The sequence below is a fragment of the Thunnus maccoyii genome, chromosome 21, assembly GCF_910596095.1.
Source record: "Thunnus maccoyii chromosome 21, fThuMac1.1, whole genome shotgun sequence".
NCBI classification, from domain to species: domain Eukaryota; kingdom Metazoa; phylum Chordata; class Actinopteri; order Scombriformes; family Scombridae; genus Thunnus; species Thunnus maccoyii.
In genome coordinates, this window is record NC_056553.1 from 27191985 (window position 1) to 27202970 (window position 10986).

At 39.9% G+C, this 10986-nt stretch overlaps 1 long non-coding RNA gene across 3 annotated transcripts; it reads left to right on the plus strand.

Moving 5' to 3' along the window:
• Positions 1–211: 211 nt before the first annotated feature.
• On the plus strand, positions 212–10986 carry LOC121888101. 3 transcript variants are annotated; one of them, XR_006093132.1, is made up of 5 exons: positions 212–348; positions 1426–1538; positions 1652–1713; positions 10796–10873; positions 10951–10986. It is a non-coding gene; the product is annotated as an uncharacterized LOC121888101 (long non-coding RNA). The 3 variants fall into 3 exon arrangements; XR_006093131.1 differs by lacking the exons at positions 10796–10873; positions 10951–10986 and having other exon boundaries at positions 237–348; positions 1652–1800; XR_006093133.1 differs by lacking the exons at positions 10796–10873; positions 10951–10986 and having other exon boundaries at positions 238–344; positions 1652–1800.

The following is a 10986-nucleotide window of genomic DNA, read 5'->3' on the forward strand; positions in this document are numbered from 1 at the left end:
AAACCCCTTTTTTGAAGAAAAGGTTCTTCAAGGGTTCATTGTAAGACAAAGGGTTCCAGTAAGAACCCTTTTGATCCAAAGAACCCTTTTTGGAAGAAAGTTCTTCAAGGATTGTTGAAAGCATTGTTATGCGCTCCTCCTCCCTTCTTGTGTTTTTCTCCCCCTGTTTTCTTTCTCTCTAGCTCTCAGGTGATCCTCATCAGCTGAGTGCTAACTGGCCCTGCCCTATATTTAAGAGAGGCTGGAAGAGAAGGCCTCTTTTTTGTTCTCCCCTGACTAGCAGCCAGCCACTGTTGCAGCAGTTTACTTAAGGTCTGGTAGTCTTGTTCTCGTGACTTTATTTGGTAGGTAAGTTCATGATCATTTTTTGATAGGCAAGGGAGGGAAGCTCTGGGTCTGATGGCCCACTGTGTAGTTGGCCCAGACTTCCCCCATGTTTTTGTTTGGCCAGACCTCCCGACTCCCATAGTTTTGGTTAAATCCTTAGTAGTTTATTTAATTAATATTCTTTTCAAATAAAAACTACTTGCTGTACCATTGAATCTCAGGTCTGGTGTTGGGCCTATATGTTGCTAGTCACAGGGTTGCGCCAAATGTTTTCTTAGTTGTGGCCGTAACAGCATGGATATTAGATCCTTACCCTCAAATATTCAAATGTTTACCCATGTTTCAAATAGTATTTTTAAATTTAGACGTATCTGGAATCCCCTTAATCAATTAATTTACCTGTGCTCTGCCATAGTCTTTCTTCACCATTATTTCATGCCATACAATAGTTAATTGTGTATCTGTATTGAACAGACACTGTTAATTGGTTAGTCCCTCTTATGTAAGATACACTGTGTATAGGTGTTGTAGACTGAGGAGAGACCGTAGAGACAAAGGCTGAGTATTTGACTGTTGAATAAACAGTCAAATGCTCCTCAGCATTCAAATGCTGTTGAATATCTCTATATTTTTTTGATAATTTCTAATTCATGATATGCAACACTTAACTGGTGCTTTTATAAAGAATGGCTAAGAGTACAGTGCATAAATATGATGTAGCTACATCATGTACTCTCTGGTGGGAGGATGACGTCTTGAACCCTCAATCTCCAAAATAGCACTGGTGTGCTTTTAACTACTAAGCCACCATGTTAGTTTTGTTTTGACCATTGTAACTACAACATCTGAAGGGAGGTGCTCATGAGCCAAAAAAAAATTGCCCTAAATTTATTTTCTTTTTAGAGAGCAACCCTCCTATTATGGGTGGGATGTTGGGGTGTTGGAGCCAGGAATTGAACCCCGGTCCCCCAGGGGAAAGGTTGGGGTTTAGTGTGTGGGGCCTGGGAGCTGGCTGGCATGTTGGGGTTAGTATGTGGGAGCGGAGAGCTGGTTTCCCTACGGATTGCACCACATGGTCTGCCTTTCTCTACAAAACAGGTGTGGCATATCAATAGTGATTACTGTTCACACATTGTGTGATCACCTGTGTATGAATCGACACTAGAAACTGGATTGAAGTGGCAGAAGAACAAAAAATTCAGAGAATCAAGGTAAGCTAAATCTAATATCTTACTTCAGCAAACTTGACTCTGACTAATGACTCCTATGGTGAAAGATGGACTATTTTAATGCTAGCATTTATTTCTTGTTTTCTTTTTTGTAGAAATGTGTTACACAGCCTGGACAAAAATGAAGTGTGCCAGTGGCTTGAACAAGAGGGTTTGGGTAATAAGTCAAATGCCTTTGCTGTTGAGATATTATAATGAATTATCAATGTCCACATTGTCCTATTAAAACCAGAATACAAAAGAAGTTTCTGAAATATCTTGAATTGTATCATCAAAGTGAAATCAATTTTGTTGTTGAATGTGGCCAAAAATGGGTGCCCCAATAAATATACAAAAATATTATCACTCCGAAAACACCTGACCTGGAGGCACAACACCACAATCCAACAGGAAAACTCTGAAGTTAAGAAAAATATTGAAGAAGGTCATTACGAAGAAGAGCCCCAAAGAGAGACTACTCCTCCTTTTGTAGAGAAACTAGCAGAAATGAAAACAAATATTAAAAGATCTCACTTTTTTTTTTTCCTCTAGCTTCAGGAATGTCACACATTACCTCAAGTGATCCAAACAAGTGTTGCTAAAGATGTTGGGGAGCTTTTTCATAATTTCAGTGAGCAATATCAAGATCTGCTAAAAATCTGTCTGGAGGAAAAGACAGAAGTAGAACAAAACCTCATATCCTTTTTGAGGACAATATTTGATGCATGTTTTGATTGATATAATAGTGAGTTTAAGTTCTACCAGTGCTGCATCAATGAATTTGGACTTGTAAAGCCAACTGAGTTTCTGCTTGGACATGATTCACATGGCAAGACGGAATCCTTCCAATATATTCTAATCCTGAAAGTTCTGCATACCATTCTTACCAGAACTGACACTAGGAATCATGTTTTATCAATCAATCAATCAATCTTTATTTATATAGCGCCATATCACAACAGAAGTCATCTCAAGGCACTTTTCACATAGAGCAGGTCAAGACCGTACTCTTTAATTTACAGAGACCCAACAATTCCCCCATGAGCAAGCACTTGGCGACAGCGGTAAGGAAAAACTCCCCTTTAACGGGTAGAAACCTCAAGCAGACCCCGGCTCTTGGTGGGCGGCCATCTGCTTTGACCGGTTGGGTTGAGAGAGAGAAAGAGAGAGGGAAAGGGGGAGGGGGGAACAGAAGAAAAACAATCACAACAACAACAACAACAACAAGCACAAGCAGCAACAGCCAGGGAAGGATGCCATCAGGACTGTGAAGGACCGCGAAGGTTCGGCCCGGGAGCCAGGTTTTCCTGTGAGATGAGAAAGCACAAAAAACTCCGGGGAAGAAGCAAAGTTTGTGACATGCATTGATGTTACATGAATGCATACAGATGGAGAGGAGGAGGAGGAGAGAGGAGCTCAGTGCATCATGGGAAGTCCCCCAGCAGTCTAGGCCTATAGCATAACTAAGGGCTGATCCAAGGCGAGCCTGGTCGGCCCTAACTATAAGCTTTATCAAAAAGGAAAGTTTTAAGCCTACTCTTAAACAAAGAGAGGGTGTCTGCACCCCGGACCGAATCTGGTAGATGGTTCCATAGGAGAGGAGCGCGATAGCTGAAGGCTCTGCCTCCCATTCTACTTTTAAAGACTGTAGGAACCACCAGTAAGCCTGCATACTGGGAGCGCAGTGTTCTAGTGGGATAATACGGTATTATGAGCTTTTCAAGATATGATGGTGCCTGACCATTAAGGGCTTTGTAAGTTAGGAGAAGGATTTTAAATTCTATTCTAGATTTTACAGGAAGCCAATGCAGTGAAGCTAAAATGGGAGAAATGTGATCTCTTTTTCTAGTTTTAGTCAATACACGTGCAGCTGCATTCTGGACCAGCTGGAGAGTCTTTAGAGACTTGTTAGGGCAGCCTGATAATAAGGAATTGCAATAATCCAGCCTAGAAGTAACAAATGCGTGAACTAGTTTTTCTGCATCTTTTAGGGACAGGATGTGCCTGATTTTTGCGATATTACGTAAGTGAAAAAAGGCAGTCCTTGAGATTTGATTTATGTGGGAGTTAAAGGACATATCCTGATCAAAGATAACTCCCAGATTCCTTACGGTGGTGCTGGAGGCCAGGGTAATGCCATCCAGAGTAGCTTTATCATTAGATAATGTGTTTCTAAGGTGTTTAGGGCCAAGCACAATAACTTCAGTTTTATCTGAATTTAGTAGTAGAAAATTGCAGGTCATCCAGGTCTTTATGTCGTTAAGGCATGTTTGGAGTTTGTTTAACTGATTGGGTTCATCTGGCTTCACTGATAAATATAATTGGGTGTCATCTGCGTAACAATGAAAATTTATGGAGTGTTTCCTAATAATATTACCTAAAGGAAGCATATATAAGGTGAATAGAATTGGTCCAAGTACAGAACCTTGTGGAACTCCGTGTCTAACTTTTGCCTTCACGGAGGATTCATCATTAACATGTACAAACTGAAATCGGTCTGATAAATAGGACTTAAACCAGCTTAATGCAGTTCCTTTAATGCCAATTAAATGTTCCAGTCTCTGCAAAAGGATTTGATGGTCAATTGTGTCGAATGCAGCACTAAGATCTAACAGGACAAGTATAGAGACAAATCCTTTGTCCAATGCAGTTAGGAGGTCATTTGTGACTTTCACCAGTGCTGTTTCTGTGCTATGATGCGCTCTAAATCCTGACTGAAAATCCTCAAATAAACTATTGTTATGTAGAAAGTCACATAAGTGATTAGAGACTGCTTTCTCAAGGATCTTGGATAGAAATGGAAGGTTAGATATAGGTCTATAATTGGCTAAAACACCTGAATCAAGAGTAGGCTTCTTAAGAAGAGGTTTAATTACAGCTACTTTAAAGGACTGTGGTACATAGCCTGTTACTAAAGACAAATTGATCATATCTAGTAAAGAAGTGCTCACTAAGGGTAAGGCTTCCTTAAGCAGCCTAGTTGGGATGGGATCTAAGAGACAGGTTGATGGTTTAGCTGAACAAATCATTGAAGTTAGTTCAGACAAGTCTACTGGAGAAAAACAGTCCAAATATATGTCAGGATTTACTGCCGTTACCAAGGTTCCTGTGTTTGGGGAGAGAACGGTGCCTGTTGAGGGCAGGAGGTGGTTAATTTTGTCTCTAATAGTTAGAATTTTATCATTAAAGAAGCTCATAAAGTCGTTACTACTGAGAGCTATAGGAATACATGGATCAGTAGAGTTATGACTCTTTGTCAGCCTGGCCAAAGTGCTGAAAAGGAACCTAGGGCAGTTTTTATTCTCTTCTATTAATGCTGAGTAATAGGCGGCTCTGGCATTACAGAGGGCCTTCCTATATGTTTTAAGACTATCTTGCCAGACTAAGCGAGATTCTTCTACTTTGGTGGAACGCCAAATCCTTTCCAATTTTCGCGATGTTTGCTTTAATTTGCGGGTTTGGGAGTTATACCATGGAGCTAACCTCTTACGTTTTATTAATCCTTTTTTTTAAGGGGGCGATGGAGTCGAGTGTTTGTCTTAGTGAGCCTGCAGCACTATCAATAAGATTATCAATTTGGGAGGGACTAAAGTTAACATAAGAGTCCTCTGTAGTATTGAGACATGGCAGTGAATTCAGTATTGATGGAATTGCTTCCTTAAATTTATCTACAACACTATCAGATAGACATCTAGTGAGGACATTTTTGTCTAATGGTGTATAATCCAGTAATAGGAATTCAAAAGTTATTAAAAAATGATCTGATAAAATAGGATTTTGTGGAAAAATTATTAAATGTTCAATTTCAATCCCATAAGCCAGAACAAGGTCTAGGGTGTGGTTAAGACGGTGAGTGGGATTATTTACACACTGAGAGAAGCCAATTGAGTCTAATAATGAGAGAAATGCAGTGCTGAGACTGTCACTATCAACGTCCACATGAATATTAAAATCACCTACTATAATTACTTTATCTGTACTAAGGACTAAATACAACAAAAACTGAGAATTCAGATAGGAATTCAGAGTACGGGCCAGGAGGACGGTACACTATAACAAATAGAACTGGCTGTAAAGTTTTCCAGGTTGGCTGAGAGAGACTGAGAACAAGGCTTTCGAATGAGTTATAATTAAATTTAGGTCTAGGGTTGATGATTAGGCTTGAGTTGAAAATGGCTGCAACTCCTCCTCCTCGGCCAGTGTCTCGAGGAATATGAGTATTAATATGACTGGGGGGAGTGGATTCATTAAGGCTGACATATTCTTCATGACACAGCCAGGTTTCAGTGAGACAAAATAAATGAATACGATGATCTGAAATTAAATCGTTTACTAAAACTGCTTTAGATGAAAGAGATCTAATGTTCAAGAGTCCACATTTACTTATCTTATTTTGTTGTACTATTGCAGTAGTGGTTCTAATTTTTACTAGATTTTCATGAATGACTCTTCTTTTGTTTACTTTGGATTTAATTGATTTATGTGGTCGGGGGACAGACACAGTCTCTATGTGGTTTTGGGTGGGTAACTGCTCTAATGGAAGCGCAGAGAAGCGTGTAGGACTGCAGCTCTGCCTCCTGGTCTCAACTCTGGGTTGTCATGGTTTTGGTTTACTAATAAACTTGGCCATATTTCTGGATATGAGAGCAGCTCCATCCAAAGTGGGATGTATGCCGTCTCTCCTAATCAGACCAGGTCTTCCCCAGAAAGTCTGCCAATTATCTATGAAGCCCACATCGTTTGCTGGACACCACCTCGACAACCAGCGGTTGAATTGTGACATGCGGCTATACATGTCATCACTGGTCAGATTAGGCAGCGGTCCAGAGAAAATTACGGAGTCCGACATTGTTTTTGCAAATGTACACACCGACTCAACATTAATTTTGGTGATCTCCAATTGGCGTAATCGGGAGTCGTTGCCGCCGACATGGATGACAATCGTACCATATTTACGTTTATTCTTAGCCAGCAGTTTTAAATTTGACTCAATGTCGCCCGCTCTGGCCCCAGGAATACATTTAACTATAGCTGCTGGTGTCGCTAACTTCACGTTTCTGACTATGGAGCTGCCAATAATCAGAGTTTGTTTCTCAGCGGGTGTGTCGCTGAGTGGGGAGAACCTGTTAGAAACATGAACTGGTTGGTGGTGAACCGTGGGCTTCTGCTTAGGGCTATGCTTCCTTCGGACAGTCACCCAGCCGCCCTGGCTTCCCGGCTGCTCGGGAGCTACCGGGGGAGTGGGAGCTACGTTAGGTCGGCCCGCACCGGATACTAGGGGCTGGCTAACTATATTAGCAGCTGATTGTTTTTCCATGGTGCGGAGCCGCGCTTCCAATTCACTAAGCCTTGCCTCCAGTGCTGCAAATAGACTACACTTATTACACTTATCACTATCACTAAAGGAGGCAGAGGAATAACTAAACATTTGGCACACCGAGCAAGAGAGAGCAGGAGAACAAGAGGGAGAGAGAGAAGCCATCGCTAACTGCTTAGTTTAAGTTAGCTGCTAGTGCTAGCTGCAGAGCTAAAGTGACTAACAACTTGTGCGATTAGCGAGAAAAGTCGCTAGGAGAAAAGCGCTGAGAGTGCTTGTGTAAAACTAGCGAAAGTTTAAATATACAGCAGATATTAATCCACAGTAATGTGATATATATAGGAAAATCAACTGAGATGAGAGCAGCAACAACGCTATCAGTATACACAGTCGGCAACCGGAAATGATACAATACGCTTACCGTAGCACGTCAGCACGTCCTTCACCCCTCAGCAATGCATGTTTTAGAGGACTAGAGTATCTACAGGAGGCTTTCAAAGCGACTTTCATGATGGATCCATTTTTAAGAATCTCAATTTTTTTCAGTTTCTCAGAAAACAATTGCAAATACAACTGTACACTGATAAATTTGAGGTTTTGAATTGTTTGTCTAATAAGTTGAAAACATAAAATATTGAGTTTTTATTTTGTTGTTGTACATCTACTCCCAAAGTATAGATCACAACTACAGAGCATCCATGTTGCTGTCATTGTAAGACATAAGTTTGTGCAGAAATATGGATGTGACCTTGTTCTCAGACCACTGATATCTGACTGGTTAAAACTTCAAATTGATGGGGTGACCATCAATGTTGACAGCGAACAGCACACAGTCAAAGGGGCGCTTGTATCTATTGTATCAGACAATCCTTCTGCTCACTCTCTGGCTAGATTCTCCACTTGTTTTAGCAATGGAAGAATTTGCAGGTACTGTCTATGTCACCATGAGGACATAGCAACCCACACAGATGAATATTCCTGTGTATTGCATACACCTGCTGTGTCATTTGGACCACCCTAACAGAAAGGCTTTGTATGGTGTGTCAGGACCGTGCCTTTTTGACGTAATACCTCATTTTGTGGTTTCTGAAAAGTTCCCCCCAGATGTCATGCATGATGTTCTGGAAGGCACCATTCTACACATAATTAAGTTGATATTGCAACAGATTCATGATGAGAAAACTGTAACCCTCCACCAGTTCAACACTCATTGAAAGAATTTTGCTTCGGCCAGAATGACAGGAAGCATAAGCCTGTGCCTCTAAAAGAATCCATTCTTCATGATGCAGCTCTCTCAGGGAAAGCACTTAAAGTGGACTCTCTTCCGCCTTCTTCCTCCTCTGACAGCTTTGTTCCCAAAGACAGCCCTCACTGGCATCTATACCTGCTTCTGCGACATTTGTGATATTATTTTAGCCCTGCAATCAAGCTCAATAGGCTTAGTTACTTGTCTTCACTGATCTCTGAATTTTTGGCAGAGCTCCAGATCCTTTTGCCTGACAAATCTGCCCCTAAAATTCACTATGTTGTACACTATCCACTACTTATTAGTGAATTTGGGCCTCTCAGAATACATTGGTGCATTCAGTTTGAGGCCAAACATTTGCATTTAAGCATTAAGCGGCTATCATCTGTTGTATGCAACTTCCAGAATGTCTCTCTTACACTAGCAAAAAGATATCAGATGCGCCAGTGTTGGGATATTCAGAAAGGCACAACCACTGATGCAGTACCTGGTGCATGTACTGAAGTGCCTTTTTCCAGACTACAAGAACTGAAAGAAGTGATTACATCTGACAACATCCCAAATGAAACAGTCTGGAAGACTAACAGAATTGTAATTGACAGTACCACATGCAAAGTTGGAGATTTTTTTTTGTCCTAGATGTAGTCCATGGAGAAGAGGTCAAAGAAGACTGATACAGTGAGCTATACATATCAATATATAATAAGAGCCATTTTTTTCTTTCCAAAAAATAACTTTATTTTTTATTTCTTCTGTTTTGAAGAGAATGACATTGATGGAGCAACCCTTGAACTTCTTACTGAGAGGATGACAGAAAGATTAATCCCATCAATAAAAAAAGAAGCGCGATTCCTCAAGTGTCTTGAGCACTTGAAGTCATCATCATCATTGTTATTGTCAACAACAAATAAGAACAGTAAAGTATATGCTGTGATGATACTACAATTCTGGTCATTCTGGGGAAAAACTTTGTTTCAGTCTAGTCCTAGACTGTTCAGTACTATTTCACAGAGCTCAGTCTAACACATTCTTGCATTTTCCCAAAATACAAAGACTTCATAATGAACAAACAGTTGGGCCTGCTTCACTGGGTCAGTTTGCTTTCCCCAAATCATTAAAGGATTCACTTGAGGCAAAGGAGCCAGAGCTTTTGGCCCCTTGGAGAACCAAAATAAAATCGGTTCTGATCCAAGCACTGTATGACACCCTCAGCAGCCAAACAATGTAGGTTACTTGAATACTTGAATAATTCTTATGTAAAACTACTGCACATTGTAGCTTTTAGTTGAGATGATACTCAGTATAATGCATTTTTTACATGATACAGGTTATTGGGGATGCCTGGTTTGACTAATCAGAAGACAGACTAATTTTAATAGATTTTTTTTTCTGTTTTCATTACATTCCACTGACACAACTTCAGCCATTTTAATGAGCCTGTCCTCTGGCTACTCCCACTAGGAGTCTCCACTGATGTGTAATGTGCAAAATGCATTAACATTAAGACAACAAGTTCCACTTATTCCATAATCTACCCCCCACCCACAAGGTATCCCTCAGCCAAACAATATATGGAGATTTTAAGCCTGTTCATATGCAGGTATCCCTTCATGCGGAAGAAAGTTAGCTTGGGACATGTGAGTCAGCACAAAATTAGTCTGTTAGTATATGTTCGCATCCCATTCCATTGTATAGATATAGTTACTGTACATAATGTATCTCAATACAAAATAAATAGGAAATACATACACCTAATGTTCATATTTGCAGAAAAATGAGTGATTATCTTCTATCCACTGTATAAGTGTATTTTACATAATGTCTTGATGTTGACATATCTTGACAATATTGAGGACAGAAAACATAACATTTTGGACTGGACTATCCTCTTCAGTAAACAATCCCTCTTTTGGTTGTGGGATGCTTTATGCAAGTCTCTAAAAAACAAGTTCAAAAAGGAAAGGCAACCCCTTACTGGTGACTTTATTGGTGACTACTGGTGATATATATAATGAGAGTGAGAGAATCCATTGTTTTGGTTTCCATTACAGTTTTCATTGAAAGATTTGTTTTGGGTATCAAGGACCACAGTGCTGTACCAGTTTCAGTGAAGAGACTGTACAACTGTTCGGGTAGTAGTACGTAGATAAGAATATATTGCAGCATAGGAGGCTTTTTTATTTTAGTTTTGTGATAAATATGAGTTTAGTTCAATGGGATGGTGAAATTCTGCTGCCCAGTACTATGTTTTGTTAAATATTGATGAAAATTATTCCTTATTCAATAAATATTTTGGATCATTTAGATTTCTATGTTGGTATACAGACTTCCCTAGTTTTTCATTATTAAAGTTACTGTAAGCAACATTTTTTGTACCTGTTACAAAACATGAATTTATTTTTACTGAAAAGTATTTCAACATTATTTAAATAAATCAATGTGAAAACTGGGGTTCTCTCACTTTCACCTGATTGCATGCCAGTGGAGACTCTTAGTATAGGAGTTGGAGGACAGGCTTATTCAATCTGTTCCACTGTCACCGTTATTATGTGTCCACACTCTGATTGCCCTCATTTGACCATGTATTACTTTATTTGTAGATGTCTTACTGCTTCATCTGGTGTAGTTAGTGTACCTTGGATTGATACTATTAACTGCCTTTTTCCCCCTTCCCTCATTTTTTTTATTCATCCATAGGTCCCGTCCTCTAGCAACCACCTGCTCCCACGTGTTGAGTCTTCTGCCTGATTATTGTGCAATATGTTCATAGGAGAGGTAAATACTGATACATTTGCCTACGTTATACATTTGTTTGGCAGTGTGTTAATTAATTTACCCATTTTCTTTTGTAGATACTGACTGCCACTGCTGTTTTTGTTTTGCTTCGT